Genomic DNA, 22,320 nt, shown 5'->3' with positions numbered 1-22,320 from the left:
GTGGCGCAGTGGAAGCGTACTGGGCCCATAACCCAGAGGTTTGTGGATCAAAACCATGCTCTGCTACAACATTATTTTACTGAGAAATAGAAAGACATCACTTTCAAGTAAAAGTGCCTTCAATATAACCATAAGCAGAGTGGCGCAAAGGAAGAGTGCTGGGCCCATAACCCAAAGGTCCGTGGATCGAAACCACGTTTTGCTACATCAGTATTTTACTGAGCAATAGAAAGACGTCATTTTCAAGTAAAAATGTCTCCAATATAACCAGAAGCAGAGTGGGGCAGTGGAAGCGTGCTGGGCCCATAACCCAGAGGTCCGTGGATCGAAACCACGCTCTGCTATAACAGTATTTTACTGAGAGATAGAAAGACGTCAATTTCAAGTAAAAATGTCTCCAATATAACCAGAAGCACAGTGGCGTAGTGGAAGCGTGCTGGGCCCATAACCCAGAGGTTCGTGGATCAAAATCACGCTCTGCTACAACAGTATTTTACTGAGAAATAGAAAGACATCACTTTCAAGTAAAAGTGCCTTCAATATAACCATAAGAAGATTGGCGCAGTGGAAGCGTGCTGGGCCAATAACCCAGAGGTCCGTGGATCAAAACCACGTTTTGCTACATCAGTATTTTACTGAGAGATAGAAAGACGTTAATTTCAAGTAAAAATGTCTCCAATATAATCAGAAGCAGAGTGGCGCAGTGGAAGCGTTCTGGGCCCATAACCCAGAGGTCTGTGGATCGAAACCACGCTCTGCTATAAGAGTATTTTACTGAGAAATAAAGACGTGATTTTCAAGTAAAAATTTCTCTAACATAACCAGAAGCAGAGTGGTGCAGTGGAAGCGTGGTGAGCCCATAACCCAGAGGTCCATGGATCGAAACCATGCTCTGTTACAACAGTATTTTACTGGGAAATAGAAAGACGTCAATTTCAAGTAAAAATGCCTTCAATATAACCAGAAGCAGAGTGGCGCAGTGGAAGCGTGCTGGGCCCATAACCAAGAGGTCCGTGGATCGAAACCACACTCTGCTATATGAGTATTTTACAGAGATAGAAAGACGTCAATTTCAAGTAAAAATTTCTCCAATATAACCAGAGGCAGAGTGGTGCAGTGGAAGCGTGCTGGGCCCATAACCCAGAGGTCGGTGGATCGAAATCACGCTCTGTTACAACAGTATTTTACTGAGAAATAGAAAGACACCAATTTCAAGTAAAAATGCCTTCAATATAACCAGAAGCAGAGTGGCACAGTGGAAGCGTGCTGGGCCCATAATCCAGAGGTCCGTGGATCGAAACCACGCTCTGCTATAAGAGTATTTTACTGAGAGATAGAAAGACGTCAATTTCAAGTAAAATTTTCTCCAATATAACCAGAAGCAGAGTGGCGCAGTGGGAGCGTGGTGGGCCCATAACCCAGAGGTCCGTGGATCGAAACCACGCTCTGCTATAACAGTATTTTACTGAGAGATAGAAAGACGTCACTTTCAAGTAAAAATGCCTCCAATATAACCAGAAGCAGAGTGGCGCAGTGGAAGCGTGCTGGGCCCATAACCCTGAGGTTTGTGGATCAAAACCATGCTCAGCTACATTATTTTACTGAGAAATAAAAAGACATCACTTTCAAGTAAAAGTGCCTTCAATATAACCACAAGCAGAGTGGCGCAGTGGAAGCGTACTGGGCCCATAACCCTGAGGTCCGTGGATCGAAACCACGTTTTGCTACATCAGTGTTTTACTGAGAAATAGAAAGACGTCACTTTCAAGTAAAAATGTCTCCAATATAACCAGAAGCAGATTGGCGTAGTGGAAGCGTGCTGGGCCCATAACCCAGAGGTCCGTGGATCGAAACCACGCTCTGCTATAACAGTATTTTACTGAGAGATAGAAAGATGTCCATTTCAAGTAAAAATGTCTCATATTCAACCAGAATCAGAGTGGCGCAGTGGAAGCGTGCTGGGCCCATAACCCAGAAGTCCGTGGATCGAAACTACGCTCTGCTATAACAGTATTTTACTGAGAGATAGAAACACGTCAATTTCAAGTAAAAATGCATCCAATATAACCAGAAGCTGAGTGGCACAGTGGAAGCGTGCTGGGCCCATAACCCAGAGGTTCGTGGATCGAAACCACGCTCTGCTACAACAGTATTTCACTGAGAAATAGAAAGACATCACTTTCAAGTAAAAGTGCCTTCAATATAACCATAAGCAGATTGGCGCAGTGGAAGCGTGCTGGGCCAATAACCCAGAGGTCCATGGATCGAATCAACGTTTTGCTACATCAGTATGCTACTGAGCGATAGAAAGACGTTAGTTTCAAGTAAAAATGCCTTCAATATAACCAAAAGCAGAGTGGTGCAGTGGAAACGTGCTGGGCCCATAACCCAGAGGTCCGTGGATCGAAACCACGCTCTGCTATATGAGTATTTTACTGAGAGATAGAAAGACGTCAATTTCAAGTAAAAAATTTCTCTAATATAACCAGAAGCAGAGTGTGCAGTGGAAGCGTGCTGGTCCCATAACCCAGAGGTCCGTGGATCGAAACCACGCTCTGTTACAACAGTATTTTACTGAGAAATAGAAAGACGTCAATTTCAAGTAAAAATGCCTTCAATATAACCAGAAGCAGGGTGGCGCAGTGGAAGCGTGCTGGGCCCATAACCCAGAGGTCCGTGGATCGAAACCACGCTCTGCTATATGAGTATTTTACTGAGAGATAGAAAGACGTCAATTTCAAGTAAAAATTTCTCCAATATAACCAGAAGCAAGAGTGGTGCAGTGGAAGCGTGCTGGGCCCATAACCCAGAGGTCCGTGGATCGAAATCACGCTCTGCTTACAACAGTATTTTACTGAGAAATAGAGTGACGTTAATTTCAAGTAAAAATGCCTTAAATATAACCAGAAGCAGAGTGGTGCAGTGGAAGCGTGCTGGGCCCATAACCCAGAGGTCCGTGGATCGAAACCACGCTCTGCTATAAGAGTATTTTACTGAGAGATAGAAAGACGTCAATTTCAAGTAAAAATTTCTCCAATATAACCAGAAGCAGAGTGGCGCAGTGGGAGCGTGGTGGGCCCATAACCCAGAGGTCCGTGGATCGAAACCACGCTCTGCTTACAACAGTATTTTACTGAGAAATAGAAAGACGTCAATTTCAAGTAAAAATGCCTTAAATATAACCAGAAGCAGAGTGGCGCAGTGGAAGCGTGCTGGGCCCATAACCCAGAGGTCCGTGGATCGAAGCCACGCTCTGCTATAAGAGTATTTTACTGAGAGATAGAAAGACGTCAATTTCAAGTAAAAATTTCTCCAATATAACCAGAAGCAGAGTGGCGCAGTGGAAGTGTGGTGGGCCCATAACCCAGAAGTCCATGGATCAAAACCAAGCTCTGCTATACAAGTATTTTACTGAGAGATAGGAAGACGTCAATTTCAAGTAAAAATTTCTCCAATATAACCAGAAGCAGAGTGGGGCAGTGGAAGCGTGCTGGGCCCATAACCCAGAGGTCCGTGGATCAAAACCACGCTCTGTTACAACAGTATTTTACTGAGAAATAAAAGACGTCACGTTCAAGTAAAAATGCCTTCAAAATAACCAGAAGCAGAGTGGCGCAGTGGAAGCGTGCTGGGCCCATAACCCAGAGGTCCGTGGATCGAAACCACGCTCTGCTATAAGAGTATTTTACTGAGAGAATAGAAAGACGTCAATTTCAAGTAAAAATTTCTCCAATATAACCAGAAGCAGAGTGGTGCAGTGGAAGCGTGCTGGGCCCATAACCCAGAGGTCCGTGGATCGAAACCAAGCTCTGCTACAACAGTATTTTACTGGGAAATAAAAAGACGTCACTTTCAATTAAAAATGCCCTGAAGATAACCAGAAGCAGAGTGGCGCAGTGGAAGTGTGCTGGGCCCATAACCCAGAGGTCCGTGGATCGAAACCACGCTCTGCTACAACAGTATTTTACTGAAGAAATAGAAACATGTCACTTTCAAGTAAAAATGCCCTGAAGATAACCAGAAGCAGAGTGGCGCAGTGGAAGCGTGCTGGGCCCATAACCCAGAGGTCCGTGGATCGAAACCACGCTCTGCTATAAGAGTATTTTACTGAGAATAGAAAGACGTCAATTTCAAGTAAAAATTTCTCCAATATAACCAGAAGCAGAGTGGTGCAGTGGAAGCGTGCTGGGCCCATAACCCAGAGGTCCGTGGATCGAAACCACGCTCTGTTACAACAGTATTTTTCTGAGAAATAAAAAAAAGTCAATTTCAAGTAAAAATGCATCCAATATAACCAGAAGCAGAGTGGTGCAGTGGAAGCGTGCTGGGCCCATAACCCAGAGGTCCGTGGATCGAAACCACGCTCTGCTATAAGAGTATTTTACTGAGAAATAAAAAGACGTCAATTTCAAGTAAAAATTTCTCCAATATAACCAGAAGCAGAGTGGCGCAGTGGAAGCGTGCTGGGCCCATAACCCAGAGGTCCGTGGATCGAAACCACGCTCTGCTACAACATTATTTTACTGACAAATAAAAAGATGTCACTTTCAAGTAAAAATGCCTCTAATATAACCAGAAGCAGAGTGGCGCAGTGGAAGCGTGCTGGGCCCATAACCCAGAGGTCCGTGGATCAAAACCACGCTCAGCTATAACAGTATTTTACTGAGAGATAGAAAGATATCACTTCCAAGTAAAAATGTGTCCAATATAACCAGAAGCAGAGTGATGCAGTGGAAGCGTTCTTGGCCCATAACCAGAGGCCCGTGGATCGAAACCACGCTCTGCTATAACAGTATTTTACCGAGAGATAGAAAGACGTCACTTTCAAGTAAAAATGCCTCCAATATAACCGGAAGCAGAGTGGCGCAGTGGAAGCGTGCTGGGCCCATAACCCAGAAGTCCATGGATTGAAACCAGGCTCTGCTATAACAGTATTTTACTGAGAGATAGAAAGACATCACTTTCAAGTAAAAATGTGTCCAATATAACCAGAAGCAGAGTGGTGCCGTGGAAGCGTTCTTGGCCCATAACCCAGAGGCCCGTGGATCGAAACCATGCTCTGCTATAACAGTATTTTACTGAGAGATAGAAAGACGTCACTTTCAAGTAAAAATGCCTCCAATATAACCAGAAGCAGAGTGGCGCAGTGGAAGCGTGCTGGGCCCATAACCCAGAGGTCCATGGATTGAAACCATGCTCTTCTACAACATTATTTTACTGAGAAATAGAAAGACATCACTTTCAAGTAAAAGTGCCTTCAATATAACCATAAGCAGAGTGGCGCAATGGAAGCGTGCTGGGCCCATAACCCAAAGGTCCGTGGATCGAAACCACGTTTTGCTACATCAGTATTTTACTGAGAAATAGAAAGACGTCATTTTCAAGTAAAAATGTCTCCAATATAAACAAAAGCAGAGTGGCGCAGTGGAAGCGTGCTGGGCCCATAACCCAGAGGTCCGTGGATCGAAACCACGCTCTGCTATAACAGTATTTTACTGAGAGATAGAAAGACGTCAATTTCAAGTAAAAATGTCTCCAATATAACCAGAAGCACAGTGGCGTAGTGGAAGCGTGCTGGACCCATAACCCAGAGGTTCGTGGATCAAAACCACGCTCTGCTACAACAGTATTTTACTGAAAATAGAAAGACATTACTTTCAAGTAAAAGTGCCTTCAATATAACCATAAGCAGATTTTCTCAGTGGAAGCGTGCTGGGCCAATAACCCAGAGGTCCGTGGATCAAAACCACGTTTTGCTACATCAGTATTTTACTGAGAGATAGAAAGACGTTAATTTCAAGTAAAAGTGTCTCCAATATAATCAGAAGCAGAGTGGCGCAGTGGAAGCGTTCTGGGCCCATAACCCAGAGGTCCGTGGATCGAAACCACGCTCTGCTATAACAGTATTTTACTGAGAGATAGAAAGACGTCAATTTCAAGTAAAAATGTCTCCAATATAACCAAAAGCAGAGTGGCGCAGTGGAAGCGTGCTGGGCCCATAACCCAGAGGTCCGTGGATCGAAACCACGCTCTGCTATAACAGTATTTTACTGAGAGATAGAAAGACGTCAATTTCAAGTAAAAATGTCTCCAATATAACCAGAAGCACAGTGGCGTAGTGGAAGCGTGCTGGACCCATAACCCAGAGGTTCGTGGATCAAAACCACGCTCTGCTACAACAGTATTTTACTGAGAAATAGAAAGACATCACTTTCAAGTAAAAGTGCCTTCAATATAACCATAAGCAGATTTTCGCAGTGGAAGCGTGCTGGGCCAATAACCCAGAGGTCCGTGGATCAAAACCACGCTCTGCTATAAGAGTATTTTACTGAGAAATAGAAAGACGTCAATTTCAAGTAAAAATTTCTCTAACATAACCAGAAGCAGAGTGGTGCAGTGGAAGCGTGGTGGGCCCATAGCCCAGAGGTCCGTGGATCGAAACCATGCTCTGTTACAACAGTATTTTACTGGGAAATAGAAAGACGTCAATTTCAAGTAAAAATGCCTTCAATAAAACCAGAAGCAGAGTGGCGCAGTGGAAACGTGCTGGGCCCATAACCCAGAAGTCCGTGGATCGAAACCACGCTCTGCTATAAGAGTATTTTACTGAGAGATAGAAAGACGTCAATTTCAAGTAAAAATTTCTCCAATATAACCAGAAGCAGAGTGGTGCAGTGGAAACGTGCTGGGCCCATAACCCAGAGGTCTGTGGATTGAAACCACGGTCTGCTATTACAGTATTTTACTGAGAGATAGAAAGACGTCACTTTCAAGTAAAAATGCCTCCAATATAACCAGAAGCAGAGTGGCACAGTGGAAGCGTGCTGGGCCCATAACCCTGAGGATTGTGGATCAAAACCACGCTCTGCTACAACATATTTTACTGAGAAATAAAAAGACATCACTTTCAAGTAAAAGTGCCTTCAATATAACCATAAGCAGAGTGGCGCAGTGGAAGCGTGCTGGGCCCATAACCCAGAGGTCCGTGGATCAAAACCACGCTCTGCTACAACAGTATTTTACTGAGAAATAGAAAGACGTCACTTTCAAGTAAAAAGCCTTCAATATAACCATAAGCAGATGGCGCAGTGGAAGCGTGCTGGGCCCATAACCCAGAGGTCCGTGGATCGAAAACACGCTCTGCTACAACAGTATTTTACTGGGAAATAAAAAGACGTCACTTTCAAGTAAAAATGCCCTGAAGATAACCAGTAGCAGAGTGGTGCAGTGGAAGCGTGCTGGGCCCATAACCAAGAGTTCCGTGGATCAAAACCACGCTCTGTTACAACAGTATTTTACTGAGAAATAAAAAGACCTCACTTTCAAGTAAAAATGCCTTCAAAATAACCAGAAGCAGAGTGGCGCAGTGGAAGCGTGCTGGGCCCATAATCCAGAGGTCCGTGGATCGAAACCACGCTCTGCTATAAGAGTATTTTACTGAGAGATAGAAAGACGTCAATTTCAAGTAAAAATTTCTCCAATATAACCAGAAGCAGAGTGGTGCACTGGAAGCGTGCTGGGCCCATAACCCAGAGGTCCGTGGATCGAAACCACGCTCTGCTACAACAGTATTTTACTGGGAAATAAAAAGACGTCACTTTCAAGTAAAAATGCCCTGAAGATAACCAGAAGCAGAGTGGCGCAGTGGAAGCGTGCTGGGCCCATAACCCAGAGGTCCGTGGATCGAAACCACGCTCTGCTACAACAGTATTTTACTGAGAAATAGAAACACGTCTCTTTCAGGTAAAAATGCCCTGAAGATAACCAAAAGCAGAGTGGCGTAGTGGAAGCGTGCTGGGCCCATAACCCGGAAGTCCGTGCATCGAATCCACGCTCTGCTATAAGAGTATTTTACTGAGAGAAAGAAAGACGTCAATTTCAAGGAAAAATTTCTCAAATATAACCAGAAGCAGAGTGGTGCAGTGGAAGCGTGCAGGGCCCATAACCCAGAGGTCCGTGGATCGAAACCACGCTCTGCTATATGAGTATTTTACTGAGATAGAAAGACGTCAATTTCAAGTAAAAATTTCTCCAATATAACCAAAAGCAGAGTGGTGCAGTGGAAGCGTGCTGGGCCCATAACCCAGAGGTCTGTGGATCGAAATCACGCTCTGTTACAACAGTATTTTACTGAAAAATAGAAAGACGTCAATTTCAAGTAAAAATGCCTTCAATATAACCAGAAGCAGAGTGGCGCAGTGGAAGCGTGCTGGGCCCATAACCCAGAGGTCCGTGGATCAAAAGCACGCTCTGCTACAACATTATTTTACTGAGAAATAAAAAGACGTTACTTTCAAGTAAAAATGCCTCCAATATAACCAGAAGCAGAGTGGCGCAGTGAAAGCGTGGTGGGCCCATAACCCAGAGGTCCGTGGATCGGAACCAAACTCTGCTACAACATTACTTTACTGAGAAATAGAAACACGTCACTTTCAAGTAAAAATGCCTTCAATATAACCAGAAGCAGAGTGGCGCAGTGGAAGCGTGCTGGGCCCATGACCCCGAGGTCCGTGGATCGAAACCATGCTCTGCTACAACATTATTTTACTGACAAATAAAAAAATGTCACTTTCAAGTAAAAATGCCTCTAATATAAGCAGAGGCAGAGGGGCGCAGTGGAAGCGTGCTGGGCCCATAACCCAGAGGTCCGTGGATCGAAACCACGCTCTGCTATAACAATATTTTACTGAGGGATAGGAAGACATCACTTTCAAGTAAAAATGTGTCCAATATAACCAGAAGCAGAGTGGTGCCGTTGAAGCGTTCTTGGCCCATAACCCAGAGGCCCGTGGATCGAAACCACACTCTGCTATAACAGTATTTTACTGAGAGATAGAAAGACGTCACTTTCAAGTAAAAATGCCTCCAATATAACCAGAAGCAGAGTGGCGCAGTGGAAGCGTGCTGGGCCCATAACCCAGAGGTTTGTGGATCAAAACCATGCTCTGCTACAACATTATTTTACTGAGAAATAGAAAGACATCACTTTCAAGTAAAAGTGCCTTCAATATAACCATAAGCAGAGTGGCGCAAAGGAAGCGTGCTGGGCCCATAACCCAAAGGTCCGTGGATCGAAACCACGTTTTGCTACATCAGTATTTTACTGAGCAATAGAAAGACGTCATTTTCAAGTAAAAATGTCTCCAATATAACCAGAAGCAGAGTGGCGCAGTGGAAGCGTGCTGGGCCCATAACCCAGAGGTCCGTGGATCGAAACCACGCTCTGCTATAACAGTATTTTACTGAGAGATAGAAAGACGTCAATTTCAAGTAAAAATGTCTCCAATATAACCAGAAGCACAGTGGCGTAGTGGAAGCGTGCTGGGCCCATAACCCAGAGGTTCGTGGATCAAAACCACGCTCTGCTACAACAGTATTTTACTGAGAAATAGAAAGACATCACTTTCAAGTAAAAGTGCCTTCAATATAACCATAAGAAGATTGGCGCAGTGGAAGAGTGCTGGGCCAATAACCCAGAGGTCCGTGGATCAAAACCACGTTTTGCTACATCAGTATTTTACTGAGAGATAGAAAGACGTTAATTTCAAGTAAAAATGTCTCCAATATAATCAGAAGCAGAGTGGCGCAGTGGAAGCGTTCTGGGCCGATAACCCAGAGGTCTGTGGATCGAAACCACGCTCTGATATAAGAGTATTTTACTGAGAAATAAAGACGTGATTTTCAAGTAAAAATTTCTCTAACATAACCAGAAGCAGAGTGGTGCAGTGGAAGTGTGGTGGGCCCATAACCCAGAGGTCCATGGATCGAAACCATGCTCTGTTACAACAGTATTTTACTGGGAAATAGAAAGACGTCAATTTCAAGTAAAAATGCCTTCAATATAACCAGAAGCAGAGTGGCGCAGTGGAAGCGTGCTGGGCCCATAACCCAGAAGTCCGTGGATCGAAACCACGCTCTGCTATAAGAGTATTTTACTGAGAGATAGAAAGACGTCAATTTCAAGTAAAAATTTTTCCAATATAATCAGAAGCAGAGTGACGCAGTGGGAGCGTGGTGGGCCCATAACCCAGAGGTCCGTGGATCGAAACCACGCTCTGTTACAAGAGTATTTTACTGAGAAATAGAAAGACATCAATTTCGAATAAAAATGCCTTCAATATAACCAGAAGCACAGTGGCGCAGTGGAAGCGTGCTGGGCCCATAACCCAGAGGTCCGTGGATCGAAACCACACTCTGCTATATGAGTATTTTACAGAGATAGAAAGACGTCAATTTCAAGTAAAAATTTCTCCAATATAACCAGAGGCAGAGTGGTGTAGTGGAAGCGTGCTGGGCCCATAACCCAGAGGTCGGTGGATCGAAATCACGCTCTGTTACAACAGTATTTTACTGAGAAATAGAAAGACACCAATTTCAAGTAAAAATGCCTTCAATATAACCAGAAGCAGAGTGGCACAGTGGAAGCGTGCTGGGCCCATAATCCAGAGGTCCGTGGATCGAAACCACGCTCTGCTATAAGAGTATTTTACTGAGAGATAGAAAGACGTCAATTTCAAGTAAAATTTTCTCCAATATAACCAGAAGCAGAGTGGCGCAGTGGGAGCGTGGTGGGTCCATAACCCAGAGGTCCGTGGATCGAAACCACGCTCTGCTATAACAGTATTTTACTGAGAGATAGAAAGACGTCACTTTCAAGTAAAAATGCCTCCAATATAACCAGAAGCAGAGTGGCGCAGTGGAAGCGTGCTGGGCCCATAACCCTGAGGTTTGTGGATCATAACCATGCTCAGCTACATTATTTTACTGAGAAATAAAAAGACATCACTTTCAAGTAAAAGTGCCTTCAATATAACCACAAGCAGAGTGGCGCAGTGGAAGCGTACTGGGCCCATAACCCTGAGGTCCGTGGATCGAAACCACGTTTTGCTACATCAGTGTTTTACTGAGAAATAGAAAGACGTCACTTTCAAGTAAAAATGTCTCCAATATAACCAGAAGCAGATTGGCGCAGTGGAAGCGTGCTGGGCCCATAACCCAGAGGTCCGTGGATCGAAACCACGCTCTGCTATAACAGTATTTTACTGAGAAATAGAAAGACATCACTTTCAAGTAAAAGTGCCTTCAATATAACCAGAAGCAGATTGGCGCAGTGGAAGCGTGCTGGGCCCATAACCCAGAGGTCCGTGGATCGAAACCACGCTCTGCTATAACAGTATTTTACTGAGAGATAGAAAGACGTCACTTTCAAGTAAAAATGTCTCCAATATAACCAGAAGCAGATTGGCGCAGTGGAAGCGTGCTGGGCCCATAACCAAGAGGTCCATGGATCGAAACCAGGCTCTGCTATAACAGTATTTTACTGAGAGATAGAAAGACATCACTTTCAAGTAAAAATGTGTCCAATATAACCAGAAGCAGAGTGGTGCCGTGGAAGCGTTCTTGGCCCATAACCCAGAGGCCCGTGGATCGAAACCACGCTCTGCTATAACAGTATTTTACTGAGAGATAGAAAGACGTCACTTTCAAGTAAAAATGCCTCCAATATAACCAGAAGCAGAGTGGAGCAGTGGAAGCGTACTGGGCCCATAACCCAGAGGTTTGTGGATCAAAACCATGCTCTTCTACAACATTATTTTACTGAGAAATAGAAAGACATCAGTTTCAAGTAAAAGTGCCTTCAATATAACCATAAGCAGAGTGGCGCAATGGAAGCGTGCTGGGCCCATAACCCAAAGGTCCGTGGATCGAAACCACGTTTTGCTATATCAGTATTTTACTGAGAAATAGAAAGACATCATTTTCAAGTAAAAATGTCTCCAATATAACCAAAAGCAGAGTGGCGCAGTGGAAGCGTGCTGGGCCCATAACCCAGAGGTCCGTGGATCGAAACCACGCTCTGCTATAACAGTATTTTACTGAGAGATAGAAACACGTCAATTTCAAGTAAAAATGTCTCCAATATAACCAGAAGCACAGTGGCGTAGTGGAAGCGTGCTGGACCCATAACCCAGAGGTTCGTGGATCAAAACCACGCTCTGCTACAACAGTATTTTACTGAGAAATAGAAAGACATCACTTTCAAGTAAAAGTGCCTTCAATATAACCATAAGCAGATTTTCGCAGTGGAAGCGTGCTGGGCCAATAACCCAGAGGTCCGTGGATCAAAACCACGTTTTGCTACATCAGTATTTTACTGAGAGATAGAAAGACGTTAATTTCAAGTAAAAATGTCTCCAATATAATCAGAAGCAGAGTGGCGCAGTGGAAGCGTTCTGGGCCCATAACCCAGAGGTCCGTGGATCGAAACCACGCTCTGCTATAACAGTATTTTACTGAGAGATAGAAAGACGTCAATTTCAAGTAAAAATGTCTCCAATATAACCAAAAGCAGAGTGGCGCAGTGGAAGCGTGCTGGGCCCATAACCCAGAGGTCCGTGGATCGAAACCACGCTCTGCTATAACAGTATTTTACTGAGAGATAGAAAGACGTCAATTTCAAGTAAAAATGTCTCCAATATAACCAGAAGCACAGTGGCGTAGTGGAAGCGTGCTGGACCCATAACCCAGAGGTTCGTGGATCAAAACCACGCTCTGCTACAACAGTATTTTACTGAGAAATAGAAAGACATCACTTTCAAGTAAAAGTGCCTTCAATATAACCATAAGCAGATTTTCGCAGTGGAAGCGTGCTGGGCCAATAACCCAGAGGTCCGTGGATCAAAACCACGTTTTGCTACATCAGTATTTTACTGAGAGATAGAAAGACGTTAATTTCAAGTAAAAATGTCTCCAATATAATCAGAAGCAGAGTGGCGCAGTGGAAGCGTTCTGGGCCCATAACCCAGAGGTCTGTGGATCGAAACCACGCTCTGCTATAAGAGTATTTTACTGAGAAATAGAAAGACGTCAATTTCAAGTAAAAATTTCTCTAACATAACCAGAAGCAGAGTGGTGCAGTGGAAGCGTGGTGGGCCCATAGCCCAGAGGTCCGTGGATCGAAACCATGCTCTGTTACAACAGTATTTTACTGGGAAATAGAAAGACGTCAATTTCAATTAAAAATGCCTTCAATAAAACCAGAAGCAGAGTGGCGCAGTGGAAACGTGCTGGGCCCATAACCCAGAAGTCCGTGGATCGAAACCACGCTCTGCTATAAGAGTATTTTACTGAGAGATAGAAAGACGTCAATTTCAAGTCAAAATTTCTCCAATATAACCAGAAGCAGAGTGGCGTAGTGGGAGCGTGGTGGGCCCATAACCCAGAGGTCCGTGGATCGAAACCACGCTCTTTTACAAGAGTATTTTACTGAGAAATAGAAAGACATCAATTTTGAATAAAAAGGCCTTCAATAAAACCAGAAGCAGAGTGGCGCTCTGGAAGCGTGCTGGGCCCATAACCCAGAGGTCCGTGGATCGAAATCACGCTCTGTTACAACAGTATTTTACTGAGAAATAGAAAGACGTCAATTTCAAGTAAAAATGCCTTCAATATAACCAGAAGCCTAGTGGCGCCGTAGAAGCATGCTGGGCCCATAACCCAGTGGTCCCTGGATCGAAACCACGCTCTGCTATAAGAGTATTTTACTGAGAGATAGAAAGACCTCAATTTCAAGTAAAAATTTCTCCAATATAACCAGAAGCAGAGTGGTGCAGTGGAAACGTGCTGGGCCCATAACCCAGAGGTCTGTGGATTGAAACCACGCTCTGCTATAACAGTATTTTACTGAGAGATAGAAAGACGTCACTTTCAAGTAAAAATGCCTCCAATATAACCAGAAGCAGAGTGGCGCAGTAGAAGCGTGCTGGGCCCATAACCCTGAGGATTGTGGATCAAAACCACGCTCTGCTACAACATTATTTTACTGAGAAATAAAAAGACATCACTTTCAAGTAAAAGTGCCTTCAATATAACCATAAGCAGAGTGGCACAGTGGAAGCGTGCTGGGCCCATAACCCAGAGGTTCGTGGATCAAAACCACGCTCTGCTACAACAGTATTTTACTGAGAAATAGAAAGACATCACTTTCAAGTAAAAGAGCCTTCAATATAACCATAAGCAGATTGGCGCAGTGGGAGCGTGCTGGGCCAATAACCCAGAGGTCCGTGGATCGAAACCACGTTTTGCTACATCAGTATTCTACTGAGAGATAGAAAGACGTTAGTTTAAAGTAAAAGAGCCTTCAATATAACCAGAAGCAGAGTGGTGCAGTGGAAACGTGCTGGGCCCATAACCCAGAGGTCCGTGGATCGAAACCATGCTCTGCTATATGAGTATTTTACTGAGAGATAGAAAGACGTCAATTTCAAGTAAAAATTTCTCTAATATAACCAGAAGCAGAGTGGTGCAGTGGAAGCGTGCTGGGGCCGTAACCCAGAGGTCCGTGGATCGAAACCACGCTCTGTTATAACAGTATTTTACTGAGAAATAGAAAGACGTCAATTTCGAATAAAAATGCCTTCAATATAACCAGAAGCAGGGTGGTGCAGTGGAAGCGTGCTGGGCCCATAACCCAGAGGTCCGTGGATCGAATCCACACTCTGCTATATGAGTTTTTTACTGAGAGATATAAAGACGTCAATTTCAAGTAAAAATTTCTCCAATATAACCAGAAGCAGAGTGGCGCAGTGGAAGCGTGCTGGGGCCGTAACCCAGAGGTCCGTGAATCGAAATCACGCTCTGTTACAACAGTATTTTACTGAGAGATAGAAAGACGTCAATTTCAAGTAAAAATGCCTTCAATATAACCAGAAGCAGAGTGGCGCAGTGGAAGCCTGCTGGGCCCATAACCCAGAGGTCCGTGGATCGAAACCACGCTCTGCTATAAGAGTATTTTACTGAGAGATAGAAAGACGTCAATTTCAAGTAAAAATTTCTCCAATATCACCAGAAGCAGAGTGGCGTAGTGGGAGCGTGGTGGGCCCATAACCCAGAGGTTCGTGGATCGAAACCACGCTCTGCTACAACAGTATTTTACTGAGAAATAGAAAGATATCACTTTCAAGTAAAAATGCCTTCAATATAACCAGAAGCAGAGTGGTGCAGTGGAAACGTGCTGGGCCCATAACCCAGAGGTCCGTGGATCGAAACCACGCTCTGTTACAACAGTATTTTACTGAGAAATAGAAAGATGTTAATTTTAAGTAAAAATGCCTTCAATATAACCAGAAGCAGGGTGGTGCAGTGGAAGCGTGCTGGGCCCATAACCCAGAGGTCCGTGGATCGAATCCACGCTCTGCTATATGAGTTTTTTACTGAGAGATAGAAAGACGTCAATTTCAAGTAAAAATTTCTCTAATATAACCAGAAGCAGAGTGGTGCAGTGGAAGCGTGCTGGTCCCATAACCCAGAGGTCCGTGGATCGAAACCACGCTCTGTTACAACAGTATTTTACTGAGAAATAGAAAGATGTTAATTTCAAGTAAAAATGCCTTCAATATAACCAGAAGCAGGGTGGTGCAGTGGAAGCGTGCTGGGCCCATAACCCAGAGGTACGTGGATCGAATCCACGCTCTGCTATATGAGTTTTTTACTGAGAGATAGAAAGACGTCATTTTCAATTAAAAATTTCTCCAATATAACCAGAAGCAGAGTGGTGCAGTGGAAGCGTGCTGGGCCCATAACCCAGAGGTCCGTGGATCGAAATCACGCTCTGTTACAACAGTATTTTACTGAGAAATAGAAAGACGTCAATTTCAAGTAAAAATGCCTTCAATATAACCAGAAGCAGAGTGGCGCAGTGGAAGCGTGCTGGGCCCATAACCCAGAGGTCCGTGGATCGTAACCACGCTCTGCTATAAGAGTATTTTACTGAGAGATAGAAAGACGTCAATTTCAAGTAAAAATTTCTCCAATATAACCAGAAGCAGAGTGGCGCAGTGGGAGCGTGGTGGGCCCATAACCCAGAGGTACGTGGATCGAAACCACGCTCTGTTACAACAGTATTTTACTGAGAAAGAGAAAGACGTCAATTTCAAGTAAAAATGCCTTCAATATAACCAGAAGCAGAGTGGCGCAGTGGAAGCATGCTGGGCCCATAACCTAGAGGTCCGTGGATCGAAGCCACGCTCTGCAATAAGAGTATTTTACTGAGAGATAGAAAGACGTCAATTTCAAGTAAAAATTTCTCCAATATAACCAGAAGCAGAGTGGCGCAGTGGGAGCGTGGTGGGCCCATAACCCAGAAGTCCGTGGATCGAAACCAAGCTCTGCTATACAAGTATTTTACTGAGAGATAGGAAGACGTCAATTTCAAGTAAAAATTTCTCCAATATAACCAGAAGCAGAGTGGTGCAGTTTAAGCGTGCTGGGCCCATAACCCAGAGGTCCGTGGATCAAAACCACGCTCTGTTACAACAGTATTTTACTGAGAAATAAAAAGACGTCACGTTCAAGTAAAAATGCCTTCAAAATAACCAGAAGCAGAGTGGCGCAATGGAAGCGTGCTGGGCCCATAACCCAGAGGTCCGTGAATCGAAACCACGCTCTGCTATAAGAGTATTTTACTGAGAGATAGAAAGACGTCAATTTCAAGTAAAAATTTCTCCAATATAACCAGAAGCAGAGTGGTGCAGTGGAAGCGTGCTGGGCCCATAACCCAGAGGTCCGTGGATCGAAACCACGCTCTGCTACAACAGTATTTTACTGGGAAAAAAAAAGACGTCACTTTCAAGTAAAAATGCCCTGAAGATAACCAGAAGAAGAGTGGCGCAGTGAAAGTGTGCTGGGCCCATAACCCAGAGGTCCGTGGATCGAAACCACGCTCTGCTACAACAGTATTTTACTGAGAAATAGAAACACGTCACTTTCAAGTAAAAATGCCCTGAAGATAACGAGAAGCAGAGTGGCGCAGTGGAAGCGTGCTGGGCCCATAACCCAGAGGTACGTGGATCGAAACCACGCTCTGCTATGACAGTATTTTACTGAGAGATAGAAAGACGTCAATTTCAAGTAAAAATTTCTCCAATATAACCAGAAGCAGAGTGGTGCAGTGGAAGCGTGCTGGTCCCATAACCCAGATGTCCGTGGATCGAAACCACGCTCTGTTACAACAGTATTTTTCTGAGAAATAAAAAAAAGTCAATTTCGAGTAAAAATGCATCCAATATAACCAGAAGCAGAGTGTTGCAGTGGAAGCGTGCTGGGCCCATAACCCAGAGGTCTGTGGATCAAAACCACGCTCTGCTATAAGAGTATTTTACTGAGAAATAGAAAGACGTCAATTTCAAGTAAAAATTTCTCCAATATAACCAGAAGCAGAGTGGCGCAGTGGAAGCGTGCTGGGCCCATAACCCAGAGGTCCGTGGATCGAAACCATGCTCTGCTACAGCATTATTTTACTGACAAATACAAAGATGTCACTTTCAAGTAAAAATGCCTCTAATATAACCAGAAGCAGAGTGGCGCAGTGGAAGCGTGCTGGGCCCATAACCCAGAGGTCCGTGGATCGAAACCACGCTCTGCTATAACAGTATTTTACTGAGAGATAGAAAGACATCACTTTCAAGTAAAAATGTGTCTAATATAACCAGAAGCAGAGTGATGCAGTGGAAGCGTTCTTGGCCCATAAACCAGAGGCCCGTGGATCGAAACCACACTCTGCTATAACAGTATTTTACTGAGAGATAGAAAGACGTCACTTTCAAGTAAAAATGCCTCCAATATAACCAGAAGCAGAGTGGCGCAGTGGAAGCGTGCTGGGCCCATAACCCAGAGGTTTGTGGATCAAAACCATGCTCTGCTACAACAGTATTTTACTGAGAAATAGAAACACATCACTTTCAAGTAAAAGTGCCGTCAATATAACCATAAGCAGAGTGGCGAAGTAGAAGCGTACTGGGCCCATAACCCAGAGGTCCGTGGATCGAAACCACGTTTTGCTACATCAGTATTTTACTGAGAAATAGAAAAACGTCACTTTCAAGAAAAAATGTCTCCAATATAACCAGAAGCAGAGTGGCTCAGTGGAAGCGTGCTGGGCCCATAACCCAGAGGTCCGTGGATCGAAACCACGCTCTGCTATAACAGTATTTTACTGAGAGATAGAAAGACGTCAATTTCAAGTAAAAATTTCTCCAATATAACCAGAAGCAGAGTGGCGCAGTGGAAGCGTGCTGAGCCCATAACCCAGAGGTCCGTGGATAGAAACCACGCTCTGCTATAAGAGTATTTTACTGAGAGATAGAAAGACGTCAATTTCAAGTAAAAATTCCTCCAATATAACCAGAAGCAGAGTGGCGCAGTGGGAGCATGGTGGGCCCATAACCCAGAGGTCCGTGGATCGAAACCATGCTCTGCTATAAGAGTATTTTACTGAGAGATAGAAAGACCTCAATTTCAAGTAAAAATTTCTCCAATATAACCAGAAGCAGAGTGGTGCAGTAGAAGCGTGCTGGGCCCATAACCCAGAGGTCCGTGGATCGAAACCACGCTCTGTTACAACAGTATTTTACTGAGAAATAAAAAGACGTCACTTTCAAGTAAAAATGCCTTCAAAATAAATAGAAGCATAGTGGCGCAGTGGAAGCGTGCTGGGCCCATAACCCAGAGGTCCGTGGATCGAAACTACGCTCTGCTATAAGATTATTTTACTGAGAGATAGAAAGACGTCAATTTCAAGTAAAAATTTCTCCAATATAACCAGAAGCAGAGTGGTGCAGTGGAAGCGTGCTGGGCCCATAACCCAGAGGTCCGTGGATCGAAACCACGCTCTGCTACAACAGTATTTTACTGAGAAATAGAAACACGTCACTTTCAAGTAAAAAAGCCCTGAAGATAACCAGAAGCAGAGTGGCGCAGTGGAAGCGTGCTGGGCTCATAACCCAGAGGTCCATGAATCGAAACCACGCTCTGCTATGACAGTATTTTTCTGAGAAATAAAAAGACGTCACTTTCAAGTAAAAATGCCCTGAATATAACCAGAAGAAGAGTGGAATAGTAGAAGCGTGCTGGGCCCATAACCAAGAGGTCCGTGGATCGAAACCACGCTCTACTACAACAGTATTTTTTTGAGAAATAAAAAGATGTCACTTTCAAGTAAAAAGGCCCTGAAGATAACCAGAAGTAGAGTGGCATAGTGAAAGCGTGCTGGGCCCATATATCAGAGGTGTTTGGATTTAAACCACGCTCTGCTACAACTGTATTTTACTGAGAAATAGAAACACGTCACTTTCAAGTAAAAGTGCCTTCAATATAACCAGAAGCAGAGTGGCATAGTGAAAGCGTGCTGGGCCCATAACCCAGAGGTCCGTGGATCGAAACCACTCTCTGCTACAACAGTATTTTACTGAGAAATAAAAAGACGTCACTTTCATTTTAAAAGGCCCTGAAGATAACTAGAAGCAGAGTGGCATAGTGAAAGCGTCCTGAGCCCATAACCCAGAGGTTCGTGGATCGAAACCCCGCTCTGCTACAACAGTATTTTACTGAGAAATAAAAAGACGTCACTTTCATTTTAAAAGGCCCTGAAGATAACTAGAAGCAGAGTGGCATAGTGAAAGCGTCCTGAGCCCATAACCCAGAGGTTCGTGGATCGAAACCCCGCTCTGCTACAACAGTATTTTGCTGAGAAACAGAAATGCGTAACTTTTAAATTAAAATTCCTTGCACGTAAAAAGAAGCAGAGTCGTGCAGCGGAAGCGTGAAGGGGAATAAATCCACAGCCAATTACAGTATTATTGCTCCCAATTTTTTCCTCTTTCAATTACAATTACTCCTTCCTCCGGGCCTTTCATATCCTCTCTTTCCTCTGGGCAATATACCACTTAAGGAAAGAAACCAAATAAAGGATCCAGATCTAATAACGCAATATATCATCAAAAGAGAGAGAGAGAGAGAGAGAGAGAGAGAGAGAGAGAGAGAGAGAGAGAGATATGAATACCAGGCAATAGACGAATTGGATAATTATTGGGAGAAGGATAACGTATGGTTAAAAGTTATTGGCTTCAAAGGGAAAAGAGATGTGAAATGTCGATTGGTTCTTTACCATATTTCAAAGGTTTTGAAAAACGGAAAGAAAGATTTGGGATTATATGACATCTCAAAAAGATTCGCAGGTCCTGGGAAGAGGGAGATTTTTTTTTTTTCTTTTTTTGTACGAGCTCTTTTTCTTGTCCATATTTTTTTTATCTATGAATAGGTAATCGTGCGATACGAATAGAGGAATTTAGATCATACAAATGAATTGAAGTTAAAAACGAACAATCATAACTTTCCCATCTTTAATAAGAAAACATTAAAGTATTATTGTTAGTCCTTAACACAATATCACCGGATTCCAAGTTCGGGAGATAACTTATTATTTATAGAAGCATTATTTGCAACATCTTGTTCACCGGGTGTTACTAAATGCTCATACTTCATCTATACTTCCCTCCTCAAGCTCCGATTGGAGCAAAATTCGATCCATTTGACCGAACATTCTTCTGTTTAATAAAAAATATATGGGAATAAGAAAATGAATTACAACATCTCTCCATAGATATTGCTTAATTAATTCAATCAATTGAAACGTACTGAACGCCCTTTTAACTTATAGATACAATTAATCCCATTTCTTAATCAGATTCATTGGAGTTTGCAAATAGGCTCAAGTGAATCACACGATTCGAATTGTGTGATGTAATGAGGTGAGGTTGGATGTGTCGCTGATAAGAACAGAGGGACTTTGGGGAACCACGAATCTGTCTGTCTGTCTTTGGTTATCGTTAATTAATCTCCCATTTCCTCTACGTTCTACCTTCACTTTCTGTCCCCTTTCTGTTTTTCCTTTACAAAGAAATTCTTATGTGAGTCCATTGCTAAAGATTAATGAAATCCCATGTGAAGGTTGTGGAACATTTTTTGATTGATCTGTCCCTTCCTTTGAAGAGACTTCACAAAAAGGAGAGAGAGAGAGAGAGAGAGAGAGAGAGAGAGAGAGAGAGAGAGAGAGAGAGAGAGAGAGAGAGAGACCTAAAGAAATGTGTTATTAAATGTTGCACCATTGGAACACTCACGTGGTGCTTGAAGAATAAAAAAAAAATCTTGCTAAAGTTACTTAAAGGTTTATCTAACCTATATTGAACCAAGGAACAGCCTTACTGACATGTATATATTTACTAAAGAAAGAAACAAGATAAGGTTCATTTTCTGTAAGAATTTCACTTTGAAACGCCCTTGTCAACAAACACAAATTCGCAACGAGGTAAATGACGCAACACAGTCACACGTTGGCGAAGACGACACAGAGGAAGAATGACAATTTTCTTTTTCGTTATTCGAATTATCTCTGTTGATTACGCTGATGATAAGATCATCAAATGACATTACAGCCAAACGTATTTTGGCAAATTACTAGTACTCATAATATTGATTAAATCTAAAAGGAATAATGTTCTCCACCCAAGGAAAGTGAATTTGGCAGCGCTGTCCCAAGCTTGTCCCACGAACCTTGAATATGCTGATGATTGTTACCTGGGTCAGTTATACAGAGTTGTACCTTATTATCAATCTGTCCTTATCAAACATGTGCTCCAATCAAGAAAGGAAATCTTAACCACTTTTATAAGTAACCCGAGATTGCTTCTGATAATATATGAAAAATATAAACAGTTTTCTGATAAAAATATCCCGGTATAATAACGAAACGATAGTTGGACAGTTTACGAATGACCAATTCTCTAGCCTCTACCTTCCTTACACTCTTTTCTGACACACGTGGTCTCAAATCATTTACTACATTACTTGGGATAAGGTGCCCCTGACACCATCTGTTGGCGGTAAAGTGAAACTCGTTACGATTTACGGGAGACAAAATCTTGTAATGTAACGCTCTTGTTTTTCTATGTAGTTCTTGCTAGCAATACATATTATACCATGAATCATATTAACTATCATATGGTTTCATAGAAAGGTAATTGAAAATTATATGAAATAACTGTAATTACTTCATTGTCTCACCGATTTCATTACTTGTGGCTTATCTGGCTACCCCCTAACCCCAGAATGTAATTGAACTAACGATTGTTTGCTGAGGAAATATTTCTGTGACATTTATTGTGAAATTCTTGATTTCCTTAAATAAAACGTTGGGGCCAGACATCAATTAGGGACATCAAGATGACATGAGTAGGTTTTATAGCAATTTTGTGCCCAAATAGAAACAGAATTAAAATAAGGAAAATTATACTGAGGGGATGATCGGGGTAATTAGCAATTTGGTACGCCACTACTGACGTCATCTATTGGCCATTGAATTATCAATATGTAGCGCTCTTGAATCCTTGCATTCTGGGACCTTCCATTACGACATTTTGGTCTAAATTAGCCAAAAAAATATAACCTACTTAATTGGAGCTGAATATGATTTATACCTGCCACACC

At 43.1% G+C, this 22,320-nt stretch overlaps 11 non-coding genes across 11 annotated transcripts; all 11 read left to right on the top strand.

The window, feature by feature from the left end:
* The first annotated feature begins 2,628 nt into the window (after nt 1-2,628).
* Nucleotides 2,629-2,700, top strand: TRNAM-CAU (transfer RNA methionine (anticodon CAU)). The gene has a single exon. It is a non-coding gene; the product is annotated as a tRNA-Met (tRNA).
* A 903-nt stretch (nt 2,701-3,603) lies between these two features.
* Nucleotides 3,604-3,675, top strand: TRNAM-CAU (transfer RNA methionine (anticodon CAU)). The gene has a single exon. It is a non-coding gene; the product is annotated as a tRNA-Met (tRNA).
* Nucleotides 3,676-4,022: 347 nt separating this feature from the next.
* Nucleotides 4,023-4,094, top strand: TRNAM-CAU (transfer RNA methionine (anticodon CAU)). The gene has a single exon. It is a non-coding gene; the product is annotated as a tRNA-Met (tRNA).
* Nucleotides 4,095-4,438: 344 nt separating this feature from the next.
* On the top strand, nt 4,439-4,510 carry TRNAM-CAU (transfer RNA methionine (anticodon CAU)). The gene has a single exon. It is a non-coding gene; the product is annotated as a tRNA-Met (tRNA).
* A 900-nt stretch (nt 4,511-5,410) lies between these two features.
* Nucleotides 5,411-5,482, top strand: TRNAM-CAU (transfer RNA methionine (anticodon CAU)). The gene has a single exon. It is a non-coding gene; the product is annotated as a tRNA-Met (tRNA).
* A 483-nt stretch (nt 5,483-5,965) lies between these two features.
* Nucleotides 5,966-6,037, top strand: TRNAM-CAU (transfer RNA methionine (anticodon CAU)). Its single transcript has one exon. It is a non-coding gene; the product is annotated as a tRNA-Met (tRNA).
* A 1,593-nt stretch (nt 6,038-7,630) lies between these two features.
* Nucleotides 7,631-7,702, top strand: TRNAM-CAU (transfer RNA methionine (anticodon CAU)). The gene has a single exon. It is a non-coding gene; the product is annotated as a tRNA-Met (tRNA).
* A 1,455-nt stretch (nt 7,703-9,157) lies between these two features.
* Nucleotides 9,158-9,229, top strand: TRNAM-CAU (transfer RNA methionine (anticodon CAU)). Its single transcript has one exon. It is a non-coding gene; the product is annotated as a tRNA-Met (tRNA).
* Nucleotides 9,230-11,791: 2,562 nt separating this feature from the next.
* Nucleotides 11,792-11,863, top strand: TRNAM-CAU (transfer RNA methionine (anticodon CAU)). The gene has a single exon. It is a non-coding gene; the product is annotated as a tRNA-Met (tRNA).
* A 484-nt stretch (nt 11,864-12,347) lies between these two features.
* TRNAM-CAU (transfer RNA methionine (anticodon CAU)) lies at nt 12,348-12,419 on the top strand. The gene has a single exon. It is a non-coding gene; the product is annotated as a tRNA-Met (tRNA).
* Nucleotides 12,420-17,351: 4,932 nt separating this feature from the next.
* TRNAM-CAU (transfer RNA methionine (anticodon CAU)) lies at nt 17,352-17,423 on the top strand. The gene has a single exon. It is a non-coding gene; the product is annotated as a tRNA-Met (tRNA).
* Nucleotides 17,424-22,320: the final 4,897 nt, after the last annotated feature.

This window comes from Palaemon carinicauda, chromosome 25, assembly GCF_036898095.1.
Source record: "Palaemon carinicauda isolate YSFRI2023 chromosome 25, ASM3689809v2, whole genome shotgun sequence".
Classification (NCBI taxonomy): Eukaryota; Metazoa; Arthropoda; class Malacostraca; order Decapoda; family Palaemonidae; genus Palaemon; species Palaemon carinicauda.
Note: the sequence above shows the minus strand (reverse complement) of the source record. Positions and strands in the feature narration are given on the sequence as shown.